General features: G+C 40.8%; 1 pseudogene; it reads right to left on the bottom strand.

The window, feature by feature from the left end:
- Positions 1–4,841: 4,841 nt before the first annotated feature.
- Positions 4,842–5,175, bottom strand: LOC113620231 (cytochrome b-c1 complex subunit 7 pseudogene; annotated as a pseudogene).
- Between the last annotated feature and the right edge of the window lie 14,803 nt (positions 5,176–19,978).

Genomic DNA, 19,978 nt, shown 5'->3' with positions numbered 1-19,978 from the left:
GGGCACGAACCCGCGTCCTCTGCATCGGCAGGCGGTCTCTCAACCACTGCGCCACCAGGGAAGCCCCTATTTTTTAAACCTAGAAGTTTATACCACTTATTCCCCTTTCTCTATCTTGCTCCTTCCCCCACACCTCTCCCCACTGGTAACCACTAGTTTGTTATCTGTAACTATGAGTCTGTTTCTGTATTGTTATATTCGTTCATTTGTTTTAATTTTTAGGCTCCACATATAAGTGAAAACATACAGTATTTGTCTGATTTATTTCACTAAGCACAATAACCTCAGGACCATCCATGTTGCTGCAAATGGCAAAATTTCATTCTTTTTTAAGGCTAATATACCATAATATATATTAATATATATTCCATTATAGCTTCTTTATCCACTCATTTATTGGTGAAAACTTGGCTATTGTAAGTAATGCTGCAATGAACATTGGGGTGTATATATCTTTTTGAATTTGTGTTTTAGTTTTCTTCAGATATATACCCAGTAGAGGAATTGCTGGGTCGTATGGTAGTTCTATTTTTCATTTATTGAGGATTCTCTATACTGTTTTCCATAGTGGCTATACCAATTTTCATTCTCACAAACAGTATACTAGGGTTTCCTTTCTCCACATTCTCACTGACACTTGTTATTTGTTGTCTTTTTAAGAATAGCAATTCTGACAGGTATGAGGTGGTAGCTCATTGTGATTTTGATTTGCATTTCCCTGACGATTAGTGATGTTGAGCATCTCTTCATGTACCTGTTGGCCATCTGTACATCTTCTTTGGAAAAATGCCTGTTCAGGTCCTCTGCCCATTTTTTTAATCAGCTTGTTTGTTTTTGTGATATTGAGTTGTATGAGCTTGTTATTAATCCCTTATCAGACGTATCATTTGCAAATATCTTCTCCTGTTCAGTATGTTGTATTTTCATTTTGTCAATGGTTTCCTTTGCTGTGCAACAGCCTTTAAGTTTAATTAAGTCCCATTTATTTATTTTTGCTTTTGTTTCCATTGTCTGAGGAGACAGATCCAAAAAGATATTGCTAAGACTGACGTCAAAGAGTGTACTGTCTATGTTTTCTTCTAAGAGTTTTATGGTTTCCAGGCTTACATTTGGGTCTTTAGTTCATTTTAGTTCATTTTGAGTTTATTTTTGTAGATGGTATGAGAAAATGTTCTAATTTCATTCTTTTCCATGTAGCTGTACAGTTTTCCCAATACCACTTATTGAAGAGACAGTTTTTACCCCACTGCATATTCTTGTCGTCTATGTAATAGATTAATTGACCATAGGTACCTGGGTTAATTTCTGGGCTCTCTCTTCTGTTCCAAGGATCTATGTGCCTGTTTTTGTGCCAGCACTATGATGTTTTGAATGTTAATGTTGGTATGCTTGATGTTGTCCCAGAGGGACTCATTTTTTTAAATTTGTTTTTCTTTTTGCTGTTACGACTGGGTGATTTCCACTATTCTATCCTCGAGATCACTTATGCATTCTTCTGTATCACCTAATCTGCTATTAATTCCTTCTAGCTTATTTTTCGTTTCAGTTATTGTATTCAGCCTCTGACTGGTTCTTTTTTATATTTTCTAGTACTTTGTTGAATTTCTCACTCTGTTCATCTATTCTTTTCCCGAGTCTAGTTAGCATTCTTATTACTATTGCTTTGAACTCTTTATCAGGTAAATTATTTGTCTCTGTTTCATTAGGGTTTTTTTCAAGGACCTTATCTTGGTCTTTTATTTGAAACATCTGCCTCTGTTTTCTCATTTTTGTTTACCTTTCTCTGTTTGTCTCTATGAAATTAGGTGAAACAGTTACCTATCCTGGTCTTGAAGGCATGTCCTTGTGTGGGAGGGTCCCTATGCAGTCTGCGTGTCTCCAGCGGCTTTAGTGGAAGAGCTGGATCTGAAGTGAGCATGGGCCATGTCTTCCCCCCTGCGCTGGCAGCCACCACCTTGATGGGAGGTAGGGCTGGAATCAGCGGGGCTGGGTGCAGAGAGCCAGGTGCCAGCACCAGTTTCTCCTAGGCTCAAAGGCAGTCACCGCCCTATCGTGGGTGGGGCCAAGGCCAGAGGGGCTGGAGCAGGAGCCCTGAGGAAGTTGGGTTTCTCCCCAGTGGGATGGAGTCTCCACCTTGGTTGGGAGCATGGTCAGAGCCTGAGGGCTTGGGGCTGCACTTCTGAGCTGGTTGCACTTTTCCCCCAGTGTGTGGAGCTTGGTTAGAGGCTGGGCTGGGGTCAGAGGTTTTGGAACCGAAGGGGTTGGAGACACGCTGTTCATCTGGTTCTGCTCCCTCCCCAGTGTGAGCTCCTGATGGCAGTGGCGGGCTCCTGCCTGGCTAGAGGCAGGGCCACACCAAGCTGGTTCATCTCCCTCCAAGTGTGAGCACACTCACTGGCAGTGGTGGCCTCGGCCTTAGCGGAGAGCAGCGGCAGAACAGGAGCCTGGTATGGGGTGGGGGGCAGGCCCTCAGAGCACCAGGCAGTTTTCAGACAGCTGCCTCCATGCTGGGACTGGGAGCAAGCAAATTTGTGCACGTGAGCTTTCAAGAGCAGAGTCTCTGTTTCTTACAGCCCTCCGGTAAGCCCCACTTCTTTTCAAACCAGCTCATGTTCCTAGTGTTGAACCCCAGGGCTGGGGTGCCTAATATGGGGCTCGAACCCCTCACTCCTTAGGGAGGATCCCCAAACCTGTGATATCCCTGTGCTGTTCTGGGTCACCCGCGAGGGGTGCAGGTCCTCATTGGATCACTTCTCCTTCCCTCCTACCAGACTCTGTGCGGTCCTTTCGTTACAGCCTAGGTCGTAGGAGAGTCATTCTGCCAGTTTTCATGTCATTCTCAGTGAGAGTTGCTCAATATGTAGTTGTAGTTTTGATGGGTTCGTTGTGGGGAGGTGAGCTCAGGGTCCTCCTATTCCACCATCTTGATCCTGCCTCTTGCATTTTCTAGATTTTATTAAACAACCATATATGATTGGTGTAATAAGCATTTAGCAAAGGGAGAAAGAGAGAATGAGTCCATAGGTCCTGCAAGGAACAGGTAAACACGTGGAAGCCCTCAGGCAATGTTTCCAAACTTGGCTGCATATTAGTATCAGCTGGGGAGTTTTTAAACATCTAATGGCCTGGCTGCCCCCAAGACCAATTCAATATAAATCTCTGGGGCTAGAACCCAGGCTTCAGTAGTGTTTAAAGCTCCCCAGCTGTTTTCAATGTGTAGCCAAAGGGGAGAACCCCTGCCTCAGGAGAACTCCTGCATTTTCTTGTTCTTGGTAGGTCCTGGTAGTCCTGGTTTATGGGGGGGCTTCCTGGGTCCCTACAACCAAGCTCATCCCCAGGAGAGACATCAGTGTTCCTTGGCTCCCAGTATGAACATAATTTTGTTCAGATTTCAGAATAAATGGTTGAAGGATGAAATGAAATGGATCAGGGCTAGAAATGACTTTGGCCACTGGATGAATATAGGGAGAAATAGTTGAAAGAAGATGTGGGTTAGAATATCTGGGTTCTTTGTGAGGTCTGTCATCCAACAGCTATGTGATCTTAGGTTACTTTTCACTGAACCTCAGCTTCCTCATGGCTCTGCCTTTCTGTGATCTATTAGGATTAAATGAACTAAAACACATGAAAAGAGTTTTGTGAAATGTAAGGTACTATATAAATATTATTATTTTTATTATTTTGTAACTAATAATATGAAGAATGTGCTCAGAGAAAGATGATATCTGAGGAAGACACGAGAAAGGTTGAATTACCCTCCCATAGGAGACCCAGGCCTCTGGATGGACAGGGAGAACTAAGTTCAAAGCGAATTAAATAAGGGGCAAATCCATGGACTGAAATGAAAAGCAACTTGACATGCTAAACACGAAACACTTCTTTCTCAGAAATCCAGAGAAGAGACTCTGAGAAAGATCTTCCCTTTGCTTTTATGATGGCTTCCAGGAATTTATCCCAAAGTGGTGATATCTCAGAATAAATAGGTTTTCTTCTCATAATTAAGCCAGAGGTTCTGGAAAAGGGCTGAGCACAAGGCTGAATTCACTACTGAGATTGCTTGCAGTTTAGCTTAGGTCCCAATGAGGCGGTCCCTATGTGTCACCACAAAAAGAATCCTTCCATATAGCTTTTTAAATTGGTGGTGGTTTTCCAGAATCCTTGCACCTGGACAACAGCCTACTTATGCCTCTAGACTGACTTTATTTTCCTCTGAAATTAATGTATTCTTTGAAAATAATAGGCCCTGGAAGGAACTTTACTGCAGCACTCTTTGTGGGAGGAGCTCAGCATTAGAAAGGGCCATCTGAGATATCATTTGACGTGGGTCATGATGAAGAGAGCTGAGAGCCCCTTAAGCACAGGGACCATGACTTTTTCATCTTGGTATCCCCTACATGTGCAGGACCCAGAAAAAGTACACAGTGGATCAATGCCCTGGAAGCATATCCTGTAGGCACAGTCCCTAGTCCATGGTAGGAAATGAATGAATATTTGTGGAAAGAATAGCATTGTCACCAGGTCTAACACACTGACGATGTCCGCTATCGTGCAAGCATGTTTTCCTTTTGTTCATCTCAGCCCACTATCAGCTGCAACTTCTCCCATAAAATGGAGATCTAGTGCCCCACATTCTCAGGGTTAAGATGCATCTATACTGAAAATAAACCATAGTGTTTGTATGGCACATTATAGTTGTGTTACTTTTTTATAATTATTATAGACATTTATTTAAAATAATACATTTACAGCCCAGATAGGTCCACATTGTATATTCCAGGTTTAACCAACTTCATAAAAATACTTTGAGAATGGTTGCATCCACAGATTTTTAAACTACATGATTATTTCTTTGCCCATTCTTCTCTCTCTTTTCTTTCCTGAATAACCTCTTTCAGATATGGTTCAAGGTAGAATTTATCCTCCTCATATTTTGTCCACTGCTCTTTAGGCAAGATCTGCTGCCTCACGGTCAGGTCCAGTGCTCTCAACGGAGAACACCCTGTTGTTATAAAGGTTCTCAGGAAGTCTTCTTATGGATTCTTTTACATCGTCATTCTCATATGTTGTATCATCTCACATTAAGCCCAGTTTATTGAACCCGGCAGCATTGTAATACCATTTTCAAATACCCTCCAGCCATTTGCTTGACGCTGCAACAGCAGGCTTGCTCGCCATTTTGACCCGAGACCTAGCTGTATTATTGAACTGGAGCTTCGCAACTTGAGGAAGAATGACTGTTGCAATAATCATTGCAGGCAAAAGATAAAGGAAACCTAAGCAAAGACAGTGACAGGTTTCTGACTTGGGCACCTGAGTGGATGACAGTGCTATTCACTGAGATATGAAGGAGGTATAGTTTTGAGGGGAAATAGGACACATTTAGTTATAGACCCACTGAGTTGTAGGTGCCTATCATCCAGGTGGCGGCGCTGGGTAGACCACTGAATATGCAGGTATGAAACTTGGGAGACACCTGGATAGATATATTCTTGAGCACTATCAGCATATAATAGTTATAGAAATCCAGGGGAAAAAATGTGTATAGAGAGAAGAACAGTGAGAGCAATTTTAAGGGGAAGGATGTGATAGGCCAGTAGCAGAGGATTGAGGAGAAAGGTGAAAATGGACACAGCATGAAAGAAGAGAAAGTAGTGTGGAAGGGGCCATGAGGTTAAGGGAGAGATTTTTAAAGATTGGAAAGACATGTTTAAATGCTAATGAGAAAAGACAAGATGGACCTGCAAGGCACCTCTGTATCTGTTCATCACCACATTTGACCACAATAACCCTCAGAAAGTGTTGACTTCAGCCTTTCAGACCTTTAGCACAAGTTCCTCTCTTAGCCACCTCTAACTCCTACAAAAAATGGAATTCTAGGAAATGAAGTTCTCAGTTCATCCAGGTTGACATATCACAATCCAGCATAGTTCATCCCTTGTCAACTTGGTGTCTACACACACTCTTTAACTATATTTAATTTCCAAATAAAACCATCAACGAGACCATGCTTTCGTATAACATGATTAAACTACTCTTCACATGACTGAAAACATGTTAACCCTCTCCTAACCAAAAGATACACAAAGTCCACTTCATCTATCCTGAAGAGCAAAGCTTTGCCATCCATCAGGCACTAAACTGAACCTTCAAAAGGCTATTACATAATTCAATCAAGTGAGCTGTTTCTAGGTGATGGGAAGACTAGTATTGCCCTCGTTTTCTGTAAAGTGAGTTCCCTGGTCAGCAACAATGCTCTGTGGGATACGATGACGGTGCATAGGGCTTTCTGTAAGTCCATACATAGATGGGTGTTAGGGAAGAATCACTGAGGAGGGGAAAGCAAATCCATATGCAAACTAAGTATCTATTCTAGTAAGAACAATACACTTTCCCTTCTATTATGGAAATGGCTCTGTATACTCAGCCTGATGCCAGGTGAACTGAGAAACAATGTCATATATTTGACTGGTGTTGGTCTTTGCTTTTGGCAGTTAGGGACTCAGTAGTGGAGGTAACCAGACTGGCTCTTTAATCAGCAACATGGACAACCTCTATCCCTGTAGCCATGGCCACTTTATTTATGAATGCCTTGGTCAAGGACAGGAGTGACTGGGGAAAGAGGCTGACTGACATCCACAAAACAGGTCATCTTGTCTACCTGATTAAGATCTTGCTCTTTGGTTAGCATTCGCCTGGGACACGAATATCATATTCTGTGCTCTTTCAAAGAGGTCTATCCTCATACCTTTTCTCCAGAACTCACTGCCTCCAATTCTCCAGTCATCTTCCTTCCAATCCAAACTCTTAGTGATTTGCTCATGAATTAATGTAGAGCAATACTTTTGTTCATCTTCCTTCCAGGCAAGTTAACCAACCAGGTGTACTGCTTGGAGTTTTGACCACCGAAGAGATTTCTCTTCAACACTGTCCTTCACAGTCACCCTGAGTGGAGCTATAATGCTGCAGGCATCCAATTTCAACTTCTGCCAGTATTTTTGGTGTTGATTTGGAATGAGAGACTGAAGAGGGGTGTGAGCTTAGAGAATAATTCTGGAGGGAGGGGAAAGAATTTTGAAGAGAAAAGAGAGCTGCTGTCCACAATGGAAAACTGGGGAAAGAACAGAGATATTTAACAGATTTTATTAATGTTTAAAATATAATTTTTCAATATAGAACCTCTTCCCCTAGTCCCACGGGATTTTCGGTAAAATATTCATTTCTCATCCATGCATGAAAGAGGTGGACCTACAGTAGGAATACATCAAAATGCTGAGTGCAGTCTCAATAGTAGGCCTGGAGCAACAGCTATAGCTGCTCCCAGGAAGCCTGCTACACCCCTGTTATATTGGCGGAAACCAATGCAAAGCACTATTATTAAATTGCTGTGAGCAGTTTCTGCCCTGCAAGAATACACTTTGAGGCAGATTGTCCTTTGTCTCAGGAGGCTAAAGTCCTGAACTGGCCCTTTAGTTACCCAAAGTTTCTACCTGTTTTTCTTGGGAAGATCTGTTGTGTAACCTGAATGCAGATATTTTAGCCTAGAAAGCTAAATGACTGTGGTATAATATAAATTGTCCTGGCTAGGTTTTAGCAGCCAAAATTATGCATCTACAGATTTTGTTGCTTCTTTTTGGAGAAATGTTTATTTTCTTTGTAGACAATTAAACTGGATGTTCTTCACCTAGAAGTGGTTGCTTACTCCTGTAGAGATGCATGTGCCCTTACGTGCAGAAATAGGAAGCTGTGAGGAAGAGAAAGGCAGGAGGGACATGTAAGTAAGGTCTTCACCTCACCCTGGAATAGTCCTTAAAAGCTGGGCTTGGTTTGATGCATGCCAGCTGTTTAATGTCTTGTACATGGGACATGTGGTTAAGAGCATGGGCTCTGGGGTTAGATCACCTTCATCTGAATCCCCCCTCTACCATTTACAGGCCGTCTTGCCTTGAGCAAATTACCTAACTTCTCTGTTCTTCATTTTCCTTATTTTAAAATTGGAGGGATAATAGTTGTTACTCTATAAGGTTGTTGAGAGGACTGAAATGAGTATGTACAGAGTTTAGCACAATGCCTGGCATATAGTAATATCTCAATAAATTTTAAAACAATCAAGAAAATACTGATACTGGGCTATCAATGCTATGATTGTTTTGTAGGAACCAGCAGGTGAGGCCACACTCCTTTGGGTAGGCTGGAGTCTCTTCTGTAAAGGTACAATTCCTACTGGCACTCATCCCAAGAAGATATGGATTCCAGGAGTAGATGATGGAATGAGAAATCAAGGATAGGTAACATGAGAAATGGGTCAGAAATGAGTGAGGCAAAAGGATTTACAGTGAAGGCCCAGATCTTCTGGGGGAAATGGAGAAACAGTCTCTGAAATTAATAGCAGGGCTTCTGACCAGAAGTAAGACCCCCGAAAACAAGAAATGAAGGCTGTCAAGCTCTGGTCAAGAAAGATGCTTCAAGATGATAAGAAACTTATGTATGAGATAAAGGGGAGTTGGGATCTGCACCCATCTTGGGGTACCCGCTCACGACTTATGAGGAACACACTGAAGAGGATACTTTTTCTGTCAGTATTGCTGTATAACAAACCACCCCAAAACTCAGTGTCATAAAACAATAATTGTATTATACTCTTGGTTTCTGTGGGTCAGGAATTTTGACACAGAACAGCAGGGCTGGCTTGTTTTTGGTCTCTGATGTGTGGGGCCTCATCTAGCAAGGCTTGAATGCTGAGGTGACTTGATAGCTGGGGTTTGGGATCATCTAGAGGTGTCTTCAAAGTTGATGCTGGCTGTGGCTGGGACCTCAGGTGGGCTGATGGCTGGAAAAAATACAAGTGATCTCTCCATGTGGTGTCTCAGCGTGAGATAGTTTGGGCTTCCTCATAGCTTGGTGGTTGGGTTCTAAAAGTGAGTCTCCCAAGAGAACTGGACAGGGAAATGATTCTTTTTTATAATCTAACCTTGGAAGTCACATAGTGTCGCTTCTTTCAACCACAAATCCACCGTTTCTAGGGAAGGGAACATAGATTCCACTTCTCTATGGGAGGACTGTCAAAGTCACATTGTAAATAAGAGTATGTGGAATGGGGGTTATTCTTTTTGTCACATTTAGAAAATATAATCTGCCACAGATGGATGGCACTACCAAACTGCTCTCTTGCCTGGGTTTTGGGGGAATTCTTTTAACATCCCTTCACACCTGGGACTCAAAAGCTAAATGAGCAAAGCTCTATTTGACAGTCCAATAGGACAGCATTCCTTTAAAGGTTAGAATTGGAAAAGTTGGCTGCATGATATGTTATCAGCTGGAAGGAAAAACCACTTTCAACACAGTGAGTGGAAAACAGGGACAAACATAATTATGGAAAAGCAGGAGCAACAGAAGCAAATCCTGCCTGGAGAAGCAATGGAGAACAATAGTAGCAGGATGAAGAATGGGGAGAAACAGCAGACCAGTGAAGACCATAAAAGGAAAGAATAGTTTCTGTGAAACAAATAAATCTTGGGCAAATTTAGCCAATCTTTTTTTTTTTTTTTAAGATGTTGGGGGTAGGAGTTTATTAATTAATTTATTTATTTTTGCTGTGTTAGGTCTTCGTTTCTACGCGAGGGCTTTCTCTAGTTGTGGCAAGCAGGGGCCGCTCTTCATCGCGGCCTCTCTTGTTGTGGAGCACAGGCTCCAGACGTGCAGGCTCAGTATTTGTGGCTCACGGGCCTAGTTGCTCCTCGGCATGTGGGATCCTCCCAGACCAGGGCTCGAACCCGTGTCCCCTGCATTAGCAGGCAGATTCTCAACCACTGCGCCACCAGGGAAGCCCCAAATTTAGCCAATCTTGACTTACAAAGAGTATAAGTTAAATGCCCCCTCCCACTTTAAACTGGGGGGACATTAACTGAGAGAAGTTATTTGTTGTTAATGTGTATTAACACTAAGTATTCTGTCATATTCAGGAGTGACAGCTCAAATGGGGACCTTACTTCTAAGAGATGGTGACATCTCAGAGCTACATAGTAATTACTACTATTGCTTCTTATAAATTTGTTCTAACAGGTATACTACATTCATTTCTTAAATGATTATATGATATTGAATTAGGGATTTTTCAATGTTATATCTTTTATTTATTATGTTAAGCATCCAGTATCCTAATTTGTGTTATCTCTGAGTCTAGGTTATACTTCTGGAGTTTGTCAAACTATTTAGGGATCACTACCTAGAACATTTTAGCACCAGGTGGCAGCAAAATCTGAGAGCTGAGATAAACTTCTTGGCAGGAAAGTAAACAATTAAGAATTTGCCTCAAACCTCAGGATGGTTAATAAGGAGTAACAAATGCATAACTTCCCCCCTCCCCTTGCTTCTGTTTAGAGCTCCTTCTCTCTCTCTCTCTCTCTGTCTCTCTCTCTCTCTGTCTCTCTCTCATTTTAGTGAGTGATTATCCAAATTGTGCACACACCCTCCCCCTGCCCCCCTTACACTCACTTATACTCTCGAACACACAGAGAAAACAGCCGGTCAGCCAGCTGAGTGGACTGTGCTGGAAATTAGATTCAGAAGGGCAAGAACTAGGATAGCCCAGCGCATAGAAAGCCAGCAGAATAAACCAAATTGGAATCCGTTAGGAAAATCCAGGGTCTAAAGGAACAGAGGCTAAGCTCAAACACCAATTCCAAATGGCCAGAAGCAGAACCAAAGTCAGGTAGCTGAATAAAACAAAGAGGAGATGTAAAGGAAGAGCAGGTAAGACAGATAACAGTAATTGATCTTTAGAGGTCAGTAAGGGCAAGTGCTTGGTTATTTTGAGCTAAGCTAAAGAGACAGAGAAGAAACTAGAGTCATTCTCTCTTCTTAAATGTATCCAAGTGTTAATGACATCAACTCTACAAGATTCTCCATTCTCTATGGACTGGCCAAAGAACAGAATTCTGGGATCTTTTTTCAGTTTTACCCTGTACTTGCTGGATGATCCCGACTGGCTGTTTCCAAGCTTGAGGTGACTCCTTCATCAGATGAGAGTCAGTGCTAATCTAGTCTTGCCAGAAGAGATGGTAGTGATTTGGGATGGCAGCTCAAATTTGCTCTTATTTAAGAAGCACTGCCTTAGTCACTTCAGATTTTTTTCTGGCTAGGGCCTGGTACTTAAACTGCCAAACCAGGTAGAAATGCATACTTCTTTTTTTGTAAAAAAATGCATACTTCTTAAACACAAATACAAAATCATTTTAAAGTCCATTAAACAGATTTTTTAGTTGGAGAGTAACTCAAAATTGTCAAGCAACTTTCCTTTCAGGTGCTTCCTTAATTATGATAAAGTTCCAAGTTGTATTTTTCAATAGTTATATTTTGCCAGTGTTTTTTAAAAACGGGTGTTAGGGCTTTTAGGCATTTTTGATCCTTTTTCCTACTTGTTGAAAAGGCCCACAGTTCAGTCCTTGGAACATGTATCAAACTCTCATCAACATTCATCAAACTCTCATCATCGTCTGAAGAATCTCTAAAAGGTTTGGAAGGGACTCTGTTGTAATCTTTATTTCTGAAGCTTCCCACACAATTGCATGGCTGTAAAAATGGATTTTCACATCATGTGTCTAAAGAAAAAAACAAGTGTCTTTGTTCCATGGTGCATTTCAGAAGATTAACAGGTGTTAACAGATGGGAGGATTCCAGCTTTTGCTCTTAAGAGTAAAAGGTCTATCGTGGTCAGTAATTGCCTCTTAAGAAGTAGCCGTGTTCATTTCTGGCCTTGCAAACCAAGAGGTGGACTGTCTTTATAGAGCAGGTGTTTGTGGACAACTAGCAACAAGTAGGAATCAAAGTGCCCCATGGTGAAGAGTTGCTAGGTGCCTGGGGAAGCCTTAAAGTGGCAGTACCTCCATGTTCCAGGGTTATACCTCGGGAACCTGATTTTGTAGCATGGTGACAGAGGACTTCTCTCTCTCTCTCAGGTGAATGCTTACTAACAAAATCTGAAATATAAACCAGGAAGCTTGTTTATTAACTTATAACTAGGAACTTGGATCCTCTGATTTCTACCTGTGATCTACAGACAGATCTACACAGAAAGCCAAATTATTATCAAAAGTCTGCTGCACATAAGCATAGATTCACCATAAGGTGAATTAGCACATGATTCAAATGTTTAATAGCATTAACTTTGATAAAGTCCAATGTACTTGTCTCCACAAGGAACAAGACACATCAAATCCTTCACTTGTTTCTTTACCTTAATTTGGTCTAATAGCTTTTCTAGTTCTGACATTTTATATTCAATTTCAACTTCATGTCCATTTTCTTCTGGTGCAAATGGAAGCATAATAGGAAATCAAAAGAGTCAAGACCAACCACAGTAGTAGAGAACTGTGGCTCGAGATAAATGAGGAGGAAGAAAGAGTGCTCTAAATACTCTGTGTGACTTCAAATCTCTAGACCGAGATAAATTCTATTCCACAATGTACAAGAAACACAGACACTGTTTATCATCCTCTGAGGTGTCACAGAGATGAGAAGAGGTGCTTGAACACCAGAAATAATCATATATTTTGACTTTCTAAATAGAGAAATTATTTGAGCCTTCAAAGACAGGAAAAGTGAGTCTAACGAAAACCTCTGGAAAAATTCAGGCAGATTATTGAGCATAGAAAAGAATGCAGTGATCACCAGGAAGTAAAATGAGTTCACTACAAATGCATCAGTCATTCAACCAGTTCATCCTTCACGTTCCAGGCTACGTTATTAGTAGATACATTTATGTATTGGTTTATCAGATTTAAGATAAACCCAAATTTAGATCATAAAGTCAGCCGGATGGTACTTAATTTTCTTTCTATGTTCCAAATCAGTTCAGGTAGCAGCAGTTATTTGTTCATCAGAAGTCTGGGTAAAGCTCAGTAGTGAGTCCATCCTGACCATGTACCCAGTCTACCTCCTGCAGTCACCCTGAAGGTAATGTTTTAGTTCTAATAATATTGCCTGCATTTGGAACATCTCTAATTCCACTTTCAGAATTCTCTTCTGAAGTTTACTTTCTGTCTTTACAGGTAGAAAGGCATTGCCCTTTGGAGAATGGGTTTTTAACGTTTTCAGAAATAATCAAGTCCATTAGAAACAAAAAAGGATGAACCTTGATCACCTACTCAATTGAATGAGGGGGTAGGGAAGTGAGGAATGTAGAGATTAACGGTCTACACATAAACCAAGGAAACTGATTTAGTTAGGGGTCTTGTAAATTGGTTCTGAAAGCAATCTCTAAACAGGGTTTTTTTTTTTTTTTTGAAGGTTTTATTTTTTTAACATCTTTATTGGGGTATAATTGCTTTACAATGGTGTGTTCATTTCTGCTTTATAACAAAGTGAATCAGTTATACATATACATATGTTCCCATATCTCTTCCCTCTTGCGTCTCCCTCCCTCCCACCCTCCCTATCCCACCCCTCCAGGCAGTCACAAAGCACCGAGCTGATCTCCCTGTGCTATGCGGGTGCTTCCCACTAGCTATCTACCTTACGTTTGGTAGTGTATATATGTCCATGCCTCTCTCGCACTTTGTCACAGCTCACCCTTCCCCCTCCCCATATCCTCAAGTCCGTTCTCTAGTAGGTCTGTGTCTTTATTCCTGTCTTACCCCTAGGTTCTTCATTACATTTTTTCCCTTAAATTCCATATATATGTGTTAGCATACAGTATTTGTCTTTCTCTTTCTGACTTACTTCACTCTGTATGACAGACTCTAGGTAAACAGGGTTTTTTTAATGGAGGAAAATGTCCTTAATACTTTCAAATTCTTAAAGATTGTCTTGCTTTTGAACGTTTAAAAATGCAAGTTTAGGGCTTCCCTGGTGGCGCAGTGGTTAAGAGTCCGCCTGCCAATGCAGGGGACACAGGTTCAAGCCCTGGTCCGGGAAGATCTCACATGCCATGGAGCAACAAAGCCCGTGCACCAAAACTACTGAGCCTGTGCTCTAGAGCCTTTGAGCCACAACTACTGAAGCCCGCGTGCCTAGAGCCCGTGCTCCACAACAAGAAAAGCCACCACAATGAGAGGCCCGCACACCGGAACGAGGAGTGGACCCCGCTCGCTGCAACTAGAGAAAAGCCTGCGCACAGCAACAAAGACCCAATGCAGCCAAAATAAATAAATTTTTTTTTAAAAAAAACAAGTTTAAAATGATAAGGGAGATTGAATATAGGAAGACATACAGACTTTTCTATATCTTCCTTTCTTCTGATCTAGCAATGTAGTTCTAGCATTACAAATATCTTTTAGTAACAGAACAGGTTTCATTCCATTTCAAATGCATTTTTATATGTATGATTTTTTTTTAATCGGGATAACAGATTTTATCTTCTAATGCTCTGATAGGCTATAAATCTTAGCTCTTTTATTTAAACTTAAATAGAATTTTTTAAACACACAGGAACAAAGATTTAGGTAGTCTTATGTTTGTATCTTTTCTTAAATTCTTTTGAAAACAAAATTCAAACTTTAAATGCAAAAATATTCAGCTACCAATAGATTCACATTTTGTTCAAGTGCTATGTTATACAGGACTTAAACCAAATTTTAAAAGTTAGGAGATCAGCAGTAGAACCAGAAAGTAACGCCTGTAAATGTTATTTTTCCAATCTGCCTGATCCATGCAAATTTCCCCAGGAGACATTTCAAATACTCTTCACCAGAAGTTAATTGAATAAGAAATTTAAAAATAAGAATGATCTTTATCTATTTATAACTTACCCTTATTCCAGAAAGGATTGAAGATGGTTTACAAAACTACATATAATTCAATTAAAATTTTTATTTTTTTAATTTATTTTTTATTCAATTTATTCGATTTACCATGTTGTGCCCATCTCTGCTGTGCAGCAAAGTGACTCAGTTATACACATGTAGACATGCGTTCTTTTTTATATTCTTTTCCATTATGGTTTATCCCAGGAGATTGGATATACTTTCCTGTGCTATACAGTAGGACTTTGTCGTTTATCCATTCTAAATTCAACAAAAAAATTTTAAAAGCAAGGGAAGGATTAAAAAGAAAACAAATGTGGGTAAAGTAAGAAAAGGCTGAAGTGAGTATTCACGTTCATGATTTGAAGTCCGATACACTTGCTAAACTTGACTTAGGCTTTTTAACAGCCGTTGCAAAGAAGGAAACAATCAGTTCCATAATTCATAAAGTTTGGGAGGGGGGAAAGGTCTATTTAGAGGGGGACAACATTCTAGATTCTGAAGCCTGGGGGTGGAGGAGCTCAATCATCTGCTAACCTAAAATATTTCCTGATGGTTGAAAGCTAAACTGGGCATTTTGTCAGGAATACCTGAAATGCAATCACATCATGTCACTCCTCTGCTCTAAAAAGTTCAGGAGTTCTCCAAGGCCTATAAATTAACTATACATGTCTTAATCTAATATTTGAGGCCAAATATCAAAACCAAATCAAGGTGACCTCTCTGAAGGCAGACAGCATTTCTTATTCAATATGGTGTTAACCAACATTGTCACAGGCCTTTGTGACAGAGTAGGTATCAACAGACACTCAACGATGTTATGTAGAGGAACTCTAAACCAGCCAAGAAAGTTGGCAGAAACCTCTCCAGCCCTCATTTCTGTACTTGTAGGGCCTTCCTCTGATAGCTTTCCCTGTTGAATGCTGACCGATATCTTCAAAGTCAATAATAATGATAGCATCTCCATCACCAATAACAGCTACAGTAACATCACTTTGCATTTGTATAGTGCTCTACAGTTAACAAAGTGCAGATACAAAGATTTTAAAAGTATTCTCACAACCAGTTTGCTTTTTGGTCTGAGTAGGGATCATGGACCTTCCTACAATGCAGAAACGAAGTCTTGTAGAAGGTATGTCTTTATTAAGTGGTGGATACCATTTCCTCCTGATTTCCACAGCAGGATGTGGTCTCTTCCTCCCCTTCAAATCCTGGTGGCATTTGGTTTGCACATCTCTTATGACAATAATAACTCCATATGTTTTATATCCGGTGTTACAGTTTGCAAAATTTCTTATGGTAAGTACCTGTTTCTTTTTTCATTCTCACAACAATTTCATTTGAGGAGAAAATAATCCTTTACCTTGAGTACCCTGCTGCTCTCCCCACACTCTCTAAAAACATAAAAAGTGAAAGCCATTCTGTAGATTAACACTGCCCATTGCCACCACCATACCATCCTCCAACGGAAACTAACATTTTTTTCAGCTCCCTATTCTCTGCCAGATGCTGGGATAATTTTTTATAAATAATAAGTCGGCCTTTGGTATCCTCAGGTTCTGCATCCAAAGATTCAACCAACCACGGATTGAAAATATTTGAAAAAAATTCCCGAAAATTCCAGAAACCAAAACTCGAATTTGCTGCACACTGGCAACTATTTACATAGCATTTACATTCTATTTTAAATTATTTCTATAGCATTTACATTTATGCCATTTTATATAAGGGACTTGAGCCTGCTTGGATTTTGGTATCTGTGGGGGTCCTGGAACCAATCCCCCTTGGATTCCACGGGAGGACTGTACAGCTTCAATTTATCTCTTCTTTGCCTTTAGATTGTTCAATTTGATTCCCTGCCTCCCAAAAAAAACCCAGCCAAAATCTAGAAATAAAATACGTACTTTCCTTCTCTGTGGATACTCTAATAAGGAAAAAGAAAAGGGGTGGCAAAGCTGAGAAGGAACTGACACCCTTTCTGAAAACTTTCCTGCAGTGGCTGATTTAGGGACCAATTCTGTGGATTTCAGCAGCATAGTGTAACACATTGGGTGGATCAAGGCTGTGTTGACAAGAGCTGCCACTTACGGGAATTTCCAATGAAGACATCATCAGGTAGGAAAAGACTCCGGCAGAAGTATTTTGGTGAGGAGGCTCTTCATTCCTCACGTTGGTTCAGAGTAACAGTTCCAAGCCAGAAGAAGGCTGGGGAGAAGAAGCAAGATGGAGGCCACCACCGGAAATCTCCTGAGAGGACAGGAAAAGTCCTGCTCCAAGATGTGGCATTACCCAATTCCAGGAGGCGCCCTTCATATGGAATGCAATGTGCATTGTGCCCTTGGAGTTGTGCAACATGCGATCCTCCCCATGGTACCTGGCTCTGTCCTCCCCATTCCACTGAGGGCTATAGGGGGTATCCACGTTGGGGACTCTCATGAGAACTGGGAACTCTCAAGTTTTCTTACTCATTTGATGGTTTGATGCCTGGCATTTTTATTTCAGTTCAATGGGATTCTCTAGACAAGTTGATCAGGACCGTGTAGGCAAGTATCATGTCCAACGTGTGATTCCTCCTACAGAAACTCAGACTCCTTGTGGCAAAGATTTCTCTGGAAAAAAGTCAATTTCACGTAAACTGTGTGGCCCCATTCCTTTAGTTATGTTTTTTTCTGGGAAAAGCATCACCATTTGAGAAAAATGAATTAGAAATTATTCTAATTCCTATATGGGGCCTAGTAATTATTTCTCACCTGCCCTTTAAGTCTATGGTTCTCAAAACTGACCACACTTAAGAATTATCCAGAGAACTTTAAAAAACATATTGATGCCTGGTTTCCACTTCAGCCCAATGAAATCATAATCTCTGAAGGTGGGAACCAGGCAATTACATTTTTTAAAGATCCCCAAGTGACTTTGTTGTGTGCCTCAGGTGGTTTTCTTATTCTTCCTCTGATCTCACCCTCAGTGACAAATAGCTTTAAGAAGGCTTGTGGCTGCAGGAACTCAGTTTTGAAACTGGAGAAGACTAATCAGATTGCAAAGGTGATGAGACACACATGTCATTGAAAACAAATATTATCAAATGCCACATTCCAGGGCATGTGCTGGGAACACACAATAAATGACACAAGGTGCCTGCCCTCAATAAGTTTCTGTTCTAGTTGGAAGGACAGATATGTGAACAACTATACTGCAGAGTAAAATTAAATCAAGGTACTGTGGGAACAGGTGGTGAGGGGGGATAAAGGAAGGTTTCTCTGGAGAGAAGAAATTTGAGGTGTGTCTTCAGGGAGAAGTAAAATTTTGATCAATGGAAAGGAAGCAGAAAACATTCCAAAGAAAAGAACAGCTTGAGCAAAGGCATAGAAGAAAGAAAGTGGATGGGATATTAGGAAATTAGAGGAACCTTATGGAGCTTCAGAAAATGGTGGGCTATGAAGCTGGAAATTGAAATTAAAACTTGGAGAGCCTCAGAAGCCCCCACAAGAAATCATAAGTGTGTGTAAGATTGTATGATGCGTGTCTGAGAAGGAGGGGGCCACAACAAAGGTTTAAAAGTAACTAGTGCCATGACCAGATCTGAAACATATAGGAACATGATCGACATGAACTTTGGAAAATACATTTGAGGTAGTTACTCATCCTATCTTCAGGCAACCTTCTCTGCTTATCTGCCCCTGGGACCTGCACTCTGGGGACCTGAACATACCTTTGTTTCATTCTTTGTGCCTTTTACATATTTTCTGTCTGTTCAGAATGCTCTGTCCTCCCTTCCTTAATAATTCCTATGTATTGACCAAACTCTGAAGTCACCTTCTCTGTGCTTCTTTCTATAGCACTTGTGTAGGGATAGCTTAAAAGGGCTTGTTAACTGTATTGTATTCGTTGACATGTCTGTCTTTCCCTCCAGAAGGTGAGCTCCTAGAAGACAGAAATGAGATCTTTTTAAACTTTCAATCAGCAGGACTCAGCACAGTGGCTGGCCTATTGGCTGTGCAGACTGACTGATTGAATGAATGTGAAAGCACTTACCAGATGTTAGAAAGATTCAAACTTACAATTTATGTCCTGCAATGTTAAAGTACAGGGATTCAGGAACATTTTTTCCATATTTAAAACCCTTTGCTCAGGCTTGAAACATTTATCATCTGAAGCGTTCATTTATATAAGCAAAGTGAAAGTTGCTGAACCTATCAGTTTATTTCCATGGAGCAAGCAATATTTCTTTCTTTAGTAATAATCTACCAAAGGAATATTACAGTTAATGTGTCTTTGGCTAGAGGAAATATAAATACCATTCAAAAAGCTTCTGTAATCCATTGAGGCCTAAAAAAGGGAAAAAAATCCCCTAAAGGGTGTGACAATGACATTTGGGCACTTGCTGGGCTGAGAAGAGGGAGGGTGGAACTCTGTGAATTTTGTTGATTTCCAATCCCTTAAATGTATTTCTGCTGGTTGGAGGATTAAAAAGTTTACTGGTGAGAGTGTCAGTTATGAAAGGATTGAGGATAGATTCTATAATCCTGTAAAAGAGAGCCTCGGCAGGTTCTCCAACAGGAATCTAGAAGTATTTGGTATCTTGGAAATCATTTTGCACTGTTGTTATATTCTCTTAGTTCTTCTATGACAATCCTGCTGCTCCTGGAAGAAATGGCAAATTTCATGAACTTCATTTTTGCCCCTGGAAGAAATGGCAACTTTCATGAACTTAATTTTTGTTGCTCTCATACTCTATTTGCAAGGCACTTTATTTTTCCCTGCAGTTCTATCAGGCTTTGCCTCATGTATTTTGGTGCTCTGTTGTTAGGTACATACACATTAAGGATTGTTACATCTTCATGGAGAATTAACCCCTTTATCATTAGGCAAAGTGTCCCTCTTTATTCTTGATAATTTTCCTTGTTCTCAAGTCTGCTTTGTCTGAAATTAATATAGCTACTCCGTTTTTTTTGAAGATTTATTTATTGTTTAGTTAGTTAGTTAATTTATTTTTGGCTGCGTCTGGTCTTAGTTGCAGCACGCAGGACCTTTGTTGTGGTGCATGGGCTTCTCTCTAGTTGTGGTGTGTGGATTTTCTCTTCTCTAGTTGTGGTGTGCAGGCTCCAGAGTGCGTGGGCTCTGTAGTTTGCGGCACTCAGGCTCTAGTTGAGGCATGCAAGCTCGGTAGTTGCGGCACTCGGGCTTAGTTGCCCCAGCATGTGGGATCTTAGTTCCCTGACCAGGGATCGAACCCACGTCCC

Source organism: Aethalodelphis obliquidens, unplaced genomic scaffold, assembly GCF_003676395.1.
Source record: "Aethalodelphis obliquidens isolate GAN/ISIS:26980383/991018 unplaced genomic scaffold, ASM367639v1 scaffold7, whole genome shotgun sequence".
Lineage (NCBI taxonomy): Eukaryota > Metazoa > Chordata > Mammalia > Artiodactyla > Delphinidae > Aethalodelphis > Aethalodelphis obliquidens.
The sequence above is the reverse complement of the archived record's forward strand: the minus strand, read 5'-3'. Positions and strand labels throughout refer to the sequence as shown.